Genomic DNA, 10,246 nt, shown 5'->3' on the forward strand with positions numbered 1-10,246 from the left:
GACTCATTAAAGATATGGCTTTGTTTAACATTGCCCAGTTGGATGGCACCAACTATGGCTATTGGAAATCTCAAATATGGCAGGTTTTGGTACAAAAATTGCAGACTAAGCCACTAAGAAACAAAGGTTTTAAACATGAGAATATGAATGATGATGACTGGGCTGATTTAGATGCACTATGCAAGTCCACTATCATTTTATCACTCTCTGAAGAGGTTCATAATAATGTTGTTGAAGATGAAGATCAAAAAGCGAGGAGGTTTTGGTATTGCTAGCCGACTTACAATACCACAACTTCTTTCCTATAGGATTGATTGTGTCTTTCATGATACACTCATGCATATTCACCAAGGAGGTGGGCCATTCCTTCTTAGTTTGCTGCCTCACCTCACCTAGCCACCTAGATTCTCTTTTATCATGCTTAAACCAGTCAATTATTTGCATTAGGGACATTACTTGAGATTGCTTCTAATCCCATATGTCTTCCCACACCGATACACCTTTGGCACATAGTGCCTTTGCTAACCTAGGATTTTGGTTAAACAGAGCCACCTCTGGCTCATAAGGGAAGGGGAAAAACCAAACATTGCAACTCAATGATGAGTCACTTGACCTTCTACCTCTCGAAGAACCAAAAGCATTGAGCAAGGGACTTTTGCCAGCTTGCTACCAATGCTTGCACAGAAGCTGATTGTGGGATCCTTACCTACAAGTGCGGGTAGCTAATAATTTCCTTCCAATCGATAGTGGGCTGGACACTCTCCCTAATCTTGGAGGTGACAATCCAATTTTGAATAAGTCACATCTAGGGCTGATTCTCTTGAGAAGGGAGAGACCCCCTCCCGTAGCTTTGTCCACAAGGCTTTCTATCCTTGCACCTCCCATCTTCTTGTTAGTGGTAAGAGTCTCCCCACTGATCTAGGGAGGGGTCTTAGTACCTTAATGGGCCCATAAGAACTCCTTAATGGGCCCATCGATAAGTGGGAGCCCTCTGATTGAGCCAACTTGGATGAGTTCATGAACCCTCCTAAGAAGGGGGTTAGTTATCAATGCGAACAATACAGGAGCCAAGGGACATCCCCACATTATTGATCTACATAAGTCAAAGGGGTAAGAAACCACACCATTACATTGACAAAAGCAAAGGCCCCGTTGAAGAGGGAGGCAATCATATCAATAAAGACATTGCCAAACTTCATAGCTCTTAGAACACCCAAAATAAAAGCCCAATTAACCATGGCATATGCCTTGTCCCAATCCATACTCATGAGCAAGTAATCTAATTGCAAGCTCATTGCATGATCTATGGAGAAAATTAAATTGAGGACCATGTCATGGGTTTGTCTCCCATGGATAAATCCGAACTGCTTTCTATGAATCGCCTCTGCAAAGAGCTACTTAACCCTGCATGTTGATGCCTTAGCAAGAACCTTGTAAGAAAAATCTAACATAGTAAGGGGTCTCTAGTTGGAGACCTTAGTTCTATCCTATGACTTTGGTATCAGCTTTATTAGTCCTTGATTCACAAAGGCATGCATCAAACGTGATCTTCTAATGTAGTTGACTAGTTCTACCAAATCCCCACCATAGGTAGGCCACTTTTTTTTTATAGAATTCTACATGTAGTCCATCCTAGAGGTTTGTGGAAAGTTTGGAAGAGTGTGGTTTAATTTTTTTTGTTTGAAAATCAAAGCTGAACAAAAATTATATTTATGTTTTCAAAATTACATGATTTTTAAGAAGATTTTGATCTAGTTTAGTTTATGTTTCTACAATAAAAAATAAGTACTATATCATTTGACTACAGTACTAATTCATGGAGTAACTTATTCTAGAAACATTAACTATTTGGATTATAAATCATATTAAGCTCAATGAACTAAAGTTGCTTTTAGTAACATGTAAGCAAAATGAATGTGTGTGTTTTGGACTATATATAGGAGAACTAAGTGTGTATTTTTCTATATATGATATTGAACTTGCTAAAATGAATGTGTGTTGACCATATCTCATTAAAATGAAATGTCTCTTTTAAACTACATATCAAATTAAAAACACTAACAAGTTTTTATTAAAGCTAATCAAAATTTTGTAGAAACTTGATGTATAGATTGAGATGTCATGTTAATGAAAAGTACCTTGCAAAACATAAAACCAAAAACCAAAAAGTTACTTGGTCAAAGTCTAAGATGTGCTAATTTTTACATCTCACTAACTTTTTTTGTTAAGGCTCAACCTTTAACTTCATAAAAACATAGCACTAACACACAAAAAATACATAAACATGCTATATAAGCAGTTTGTTGAAGAGTTGAAAAAAGTCTCTTTGTTAATTTATAATTTTAGGAAAATGTTCTATTCCCCCATCATTTGAGAGAAAACACATGTTTTTTTACTTTCCTTCACTATTCATTATTGCAAAAAGAGAGCAAGAGAGGGAGAGAGGGAAAGAGAAATAGAGAGAGAGAGACGAAGAGAGAGGAAGGGAAGAGAGAGAGAGAGGTGGGGAGAAATAGAGAAAGAGAGAGAGGAATAAAAAGAGGAAGGGGGAGAAAGAGGGAGAGAGAAAGAAAACAAGGGGATGATAGAGGGAGGGAGAGAAGTACAGAGATAGAGAAATAGAGAGGGGGAAGATATATATATATATATATATATAGAGAGAGAGAGAGAGAGAGAGACAGAGTGAGAGAGAGAGAGAGAGAAAAGGAGATAGAGATGGAGAGAGAAATTTATTAAATTTTAGTTAATTAAAAAATAAAAAAGAGAGTGAAGAAATTACTTGCCATATTTGAAGTTGTTACCATCCAAGTTTTCAAATAGCACTATCACCTAATGCATTGAAAGTACCTACCATTATGTTTGCAAATGTCTGTAAAGTATAAGAGTATGGGCTACTATAATTACAACAAAACAACCCCAAAACTAAGCCAAATTGGTGGGCAAGATTTAGGGAACAATAGAGTATAAAGCTATCCACAAACAATGCAATAGTTAGTAGAGTACTCAAACAAGGCATTGCACTCAAAGAAACTACTCATAAATAGTATTCAACATTGTTGTTCATAAATCTATAGTAAATGACCATATATGAGTATGCAAATGACTGATGGAGTAATCTCTCACTACTAGGAATATATGAGTAGAAGTGTAGCAACCAAGTGCCAAGAGCTATCAAAGCATACAGAGTGTCAAACAAATGAGAGGTAGCAAGGACTAAGTGATACTTTTGGGACATGAAGTATCTGCTAATGAAATTTCACATGAACAAAGTAAATTTAAGGCTTTATTTCTTATGAATTCTTCAAAAACTATGATACAGCCGATGAGCTTTATCCAAAAGCTGAGGTATTTTTTGTATGCTAGTTGATTATATACATCCCTTACAAAAAGTAGCTTAAAAATATCCTTTAGTTTGGACACAGGATGAAGTCAATGTCTTCCACACAAAAAAGAGAAGTTTGAGTGCTTTGCCTATTATTATACCTCTAAATTGGAATGAGCCTTTTTTCATTAGCATCAACATTGAAAAGAATGATGTTGGAGCTATTTTGATGCAAATAGGGAAGAGAATGTCTTACATGAGACTTGTGTTTTACGTAAGTAGATCTATTGGAGCAAAACTAAAAAGGCTTAGATACAAAAAGAGTTGTTAGTATATGATGGGTTTAAATGGTTTATATTGTTGGGAGAAAAAAAGGCAGTTGCAAAAGGGATGCTACATTGGTAGTCAAACAAGTCTAGAATGTTTGGAAAGCTAGCAAGGAAGTTTTAAGGGATTGGCTATTCCAAGACAAAAGGGCTTATTCGAAGCTTTGCAAAAGTATAAAATTGGCTTGTTGTTAGAGAAATTAACACCACATATCATGAGCTAGCTAAAAATGTTCTTTCAGGTTATGTTGTTGCAATGAGAGTAGAGAATCCTAGATATAAGGATAGACGAAGCCTTCATTTGATAGAAGAATTTCTAAGAATTGGTGAGTTGAAATATTTCATTGATGAAAGTAGGAAAGACATGCAATTGTTAAAAAAAGCCAAGTCACATGTTGCTACCCTATCTATGTAGAATACATAATAGGACAAAGAATGCTTCATGGGGTAAATACTCAATATTGAATCCAAAAACCATGGAAACCCAGAACTAACCATATAGAAGCATAGATGTACTATATTCAGCACTATAGATCAGAAAATGAGAAGTGAAACACGTAGAACATGCTACAAATGAGACAAAGACACCATAGATGATGGCGCCAACTTCCAGATTCTCTTCATCATCAGATAAATCCATCATACATCAAGTGTAGACATCACATATGACCAAATCGATGAGAAGAATACACAAAATGCCTCATCACGTCACATTTTTGCAACTACCCCAAAACTACACTTCATGAGGCAGTGAACTTCATGAGACAAATAGAGGCTGCCTCACACATAAGACTAACATAACTAAGGTCCACGCGACCATGTTAAGGGCATAATACATGATCCATAAATTGTGAGACCATGACCATGGCTAACACCTGGCAAAGCACGGTGGATGGCTAGCATGGCCATGACTCGAACCCTTGCATGATCTATGAAATCAAAATGCCTTATCCAAAACTGGACATATCTAGTGAGAAAAATTATGCCTTACTCAGCCTTGCACTATGAAGTAAGCCACAAAGAGTAACCATACATAGAGCCTCTCCAATAAGATACTTACAGCCCCCTTCTGCAGTTGCATAATTCCCTCAAAAGACAATCAAAACAAAACATAAAGGCATAATCCTAGAGGCATAGATATCAAATATAAGTAAGTATGATGGACAAAGAAAGAAACAAAATCTGACAGTGATACATCAAAGTAACTCATGAACTATGAGGCTCATGAGCATCATGGCAATCTGTAACAGGCTACTCCTAAACATGATGCTCCTATTAATCCAATAGGTGAAATATCATGAATCTTCTCAGCTGTGAGATCTCTAATCTTAACCTACTGGTTAAGATCCTGCAAAACATCACTAATGTCAGCCCTAACCACATCAACAACATGTGCAAGCTGATTTTCAGCACAATGAAGCTGCTTATCATGTTGCAATCCATCAAGCATATCCACAAGTCTATGCTACTCAACTTGTAGACCATCGAACTTCTCTTGCAACATGTATTTCTCATGTATCAATGCTTCCATATTCTCAGACACAAAGGACTGCTATAAAACTACATAAGGTTGAGAAAGAGTAAAAAAATTCATAAACTGCTTTATAAGGCAAAATTGCACTACCTGCTCTATGAGGCAAAATTGCATTGCCTGCTCTATGGGGCAAATCTGCATAAAGTTGAACCAAATTGACAGCGAATGTGGATTTCTTTTGAACTTCAGGAGGTAAATCATTATAATCTGGTTGTACCAACCTCCTTAACTTGAACCCATTTACTACTGGCTTGATTATTTCACCCTACAAAGTAGCCAACACAAAAATTCCTTGACCCACATCTTTTACAACCTCATAAGGACTAGTATATCTCAACTTTAGCTTTCCCAGATGCTTTCCAAGCTTTGGATTATAGACCATAACAAGATCTCCCTCCTTAAATATCTTCTTCTTAATGTGTCGGTTTACCCATACCTGTCTTCTTGACTTTATCATTTTAGAATGGGACTCGGCATCCAAATACACTTCCTGAACATCATCTTAAAACACTCTAACTGACTTACTCATTGTGTGTTCATATTTCAACTCTGCATCAATAATATCTTATTGCCTTACTCTATCAAAATGCTCCTCTATTTTTTATAAAGGCTTTTGCTGCTTCTTGAGTATCTCCATATCAGTTCTCTGACTCCCCTCAGGGTTACCATTACTTTATGCAATCAAGTTGATGTCTTGTTGTATGAAATCATTGCCATGCTCTATGGGATAACTATGTTGTTGCATGGGGTTATTGTTTACTAACAATGGTAAACCTATTGCTTGGAGTAGTAACCCTATTGTTGCAATAGTAACCTTATTATCTGCTACAATAACCTTGTTTCTTGTTGCAATAACCATGTCTCTCGCAACAAGGTTACAATCACCTTCATCAAGATTGTAGTTTCCTATAACATGAATGACATCTGTTCTGTCCATTCAAGACAAAAAAATACTATTGCCAACACTAAAATATCACCACCATAAGTATAATGAGATATTGTCAAAGCTTGAGAACTATTTATCACATAAAACTAACAAATAACCATAATATCCATAGAATTTTGCACTACTATTGCGTTGTCGTACTGCTGCGCATCCGAGGTATGGAATCCACCGAAAAGTTGTGTGTGTGACATTTTTTACTTTGTACATACTTAGTCGTTGTGCTTACATTTTTTTCTGCGTGCGAGTATAGTGGAGAGAAGTTTGGAAGCATAGTGATGGGTATGTATGGGAAGTTTGGAAATATTATGGATGTGGAGATCGTGTTTTGTGAACATGCTAAGCACAATGTTGTATCATGGACTTTATAAAAAGTCTGAGTCTTTATGGCGAGAATGCTATAGTTGAACAAGTTCAGGAACTTTTGGGGATTGTACAAGGTCAGGCTAGTTTAGATTTTCAGCTTACTGCATCTAATTCAGATCATATTGATAGGATCTTATCATGCTTTGATATTAGAAAGCATTGGCATGTGGGAATGCCTAGATTTTTATCCTATCCTAGTTTTGGGTGATTCTACAGCAGGTGTTGATACCTCCATTTATGGGGACACTGTGAAATATGTCCTTAAGGCCAGCATGGATAATATCAAGTTGGATTTCTATGTGATTGGGACTTATAATCATGAAAATCACACGTTTACTCCGGATGATTCAATTCAAGACCTTGGACTTGGATTGCACTATGACTATGGCAAGTTTAGCCTGGGGAAAGGAAAAGCCAGGGATGGTTATTTTGAAACTGATGCTATTTTTGAAAAGAGGCTTTTTGGGGGGAACAATGGGACGATGAAGGGAGGCGCCTTTGTTTTAGGAAGGGGAAGAAAACAGAGGGAGGAAGATAATTGCTTTTGGGTGGATAGAGCCTTCAGAGCTCTGAGATAAATATTAGCAATGATTGCAATCGCACAATCAGTAATGCAGAAAGTGTTGAAATGAACGTGGAAGGGATCTTATCAAGCCATATGATGACCACTAACAGTGGAGAGCAAAGTTTAGTGCTGACATTGGCATGCAATCAGAAGCAGAAGTTTCTGCTCGACTTACTGAAGTAGGGCAGGGTAATGCGGAAAGAGAGTAAAGTAATGCCACTGAAGCGGAACAGGGTAATACAGTTGAGGAAGAGCTGTCGATTGAGAACTCATGAAAATCCATCGCTAACAATTCGTCGCAGGATCAAATCAGATCACTGGAAATACTGATCATGTGATGCTGCATAAAAATTCTTCTCTATGGCACTCCTGTGAAGTTCCCTGTCGCAAGATTTCCCAATTCAACAAACTGTCCTGCACTCACCGACTAGAGGAGGTGGCCGTCGATTAAAACAGGCAATAGAGGAGGAGCGTTATAAGGCAAAAGGTTGGAGATTCAGCCAAAGATAACGAAGAGGGGAAGCTTTTAGAGTTGATGAAGTGTAGAAGCCTCAACAAACGTAGGTCGATCAGCGTGGCCGTTGAGTTTAAAAGGGGAGGCTTGGCTCCAATTGAAGACTACTATTATGTGATGAGGTTTCAGCAATGTCAGTACGCACTACAACACTTGGATATTCTGGATCAAAAGCCCTTTTTGGAGACTTTGGTTGGTGTTGAGGATGTGTAGCCAATTATTGCAAATAAGTTCAAGCTGTGATGAGTCCTGGATTTGATCAGCAATTCTGTCGATCCAGAGGAGAAAACAAAAACACACTCTGATATGAAAAAAGGGAAAAAGCATGGACGATGTCCTATGGGGTGAACTCTCTAAGGCCTATAAGAGAGGCACATGTAAAAAAAAATTGGGAACATCGACTTACTGCTTTGTCTTCCTTGAGGATACTTGCAAGTATCAAAAAGCGACCAGCATTTACTGCTATGATTTTCTCTGTGCTACTTGATTGTTTTCGTACATCCAGCTTTGGGGTTGATTGCCCTTTTGCTTGTACATTCATGGAACTGTTATTCTATTCTCTACAACCAGCAGCAGCAAAATCTATCCATTCAAAGTCTTGGTCAAGGCTTTGATAGTCAGTGATGCAAAACATTTGGGAAGTTCGAAGACTGTACTCAACTTTGGAGACACACAACAGGAGATATTCAATTATGGCCAAGGGTTGTTGCTATTACATCTAATTACCACTGCCAAGCTTATACCTTCCCTTATTGCTTGGGGTCAAAGGCTGGGAATGGACAGGACTTTACCATGACTCCTTGATGCATCTCTTTCATTCAGCATCATTATTCATGGATTTGTGGGAAGTAAACTAGATGTGAACATCCCAATAGTTCCCTTCATCATCTTCAACTAGTTCTGCAGCATGGCCAGCTATAACAATTATAATCAGAAGCTTGATTATGTTTACAAAGTTGTCATTTTCAAGAGTCTAATCGTCATGATTTGAAGAGCTATTCTCAGTTATCATACTGCTCATGAGAGGGTGGCACAGATTTGTCAACTGTTGCAATCACATATAGATTATGCAAAGCAGGCAGAAACTGTTGTCAATTGTGTGCATTTGAAACCTTGCTTTTCATAAACTTGGACTCTAATAAGAGCTTGTATACATGGCATGTGTTCAAAGAGTAGAGAGAGAGAAAGGGAAAGACTCCATATCCATGAGCCTTCAGGCTCTCAAGCTCATTCCTTCATTTCCACACACTCTTCTGAAAAGCACACACACACTACAAGATAAAGTGACCTAGTGTAAATGTAGACTAGACTAACTAACTCTAGTCAGGTCACTGACTGACTACTCACCCAACTTATTTAATGTAGTCACATGTAGACAGCTGTACACACAAGCTGTCATAGATGTCGGTCATAGATGAAGACACACTGACGGTGAGCTTGATTTCTAACACTCCCCCCCAAGCTCAAAAACAAAACTCAAATCATCTGCATCACTCCAAGTAGCTGTCTAAAGTGAATGAACTTATTTTACCAAGTGATTTGGTAAAGATGTCTGCTACCTGGTCTTCAGTCTTCACATCCTCCAAGTCAATATGATCTGCTAAAACCATTTCCCTGATGAAATGGTAGTGAACCTCAATGTGTTTTGATCTTGCATGATAAACAGGATTGCTTGCTAACATAACACTGCTCAAATTGTCACAGTACAGCTTGACTTTGCTGTCCAAGTGTACTCTCAAGTCATTCAGTAACTTCTGTAACCACTTAGCTTCACATGCCGCTAAGGCCATACCACGATACTCTACTTTCGTACTAGAAAATGCAACTGTAGGCTGTTTCTTACTCTGCCAACTGATCATGCTACTACCCAATCCAAATGCATAGCCACTGGTTGACCTCCTGTCATATGTGCAACTAGCCCAGTCAACATCAGTATACCCCATCAAGTCAAGGGTTTTCCCATATGCATAAAACAGCCCATGATCTGTGGTACCCTTTACATATCTCAGAATTCTTCTGACTGCATCCAAGTGTGGTTTGCGAGGCTTCTGCATGAATTGACTGATCAACCCCACAGCATAACTCAAGTCAGGTCTAGTGATCGTGAGATAGATCAAGCTACCTACCATCTGTCTGTACATAGTAACATTCTCAATCTCTGTCCCAACATCAATCTGCAGCTTGACATTCTACTCCAAAGGCGTATCCATAGGCTTGCAATCAGCCATACCATATTTCTGTAACATGTCATGAGCATACTGCTTCTGTAGCAGCCATATGCCTCGAGGTGTAGAGACAACCTCAATCCCCAAAAAATATTTCAGCTCTCCAAGATCCTTGACCTTAAACTCAGCCTGTAAACATGTCTTTATTTCTGCAATCCCATTTTCATCATCTCCTGTAATGATTAAGTCATCAACATAGACAACTAGAAAAACATAGCCACTATCTGTCTTCTTCGCAAACAGACTATGATCAGCATCTCCCAATCGGAAACCATGTTGCTGTAAATAACTGCTGATGCGAGCATTCCATGCTCTGGGTGCTTGTTTCAACCCATATAATGCATTTTTTAGCCGACATACATGTGCTGGAAATTCTGGATGTACATAGCCTTCAGGCTGTTCCATGTAAACCTCTTCCTGTAATTCTCCATTGAGAAATGCATTCTTTACA

Source organism: Lygodium microphyllum, chromosome 5 (assembly GCF_053477565.2).
Source record: "Lygodium microphyllum isolate KBCC chromosome 5, Lygodium_microphyllum_v1.1.10, whole genome shotgun sequence".
Taxonomy (NCBI): domain Eukaryota; kingdom Viridiplantae; phylum Streptophyta; class Polypodiopsida; order Schizaeales; family Lygodiaceae; genus Lygodium; species Lygodium microphyllum.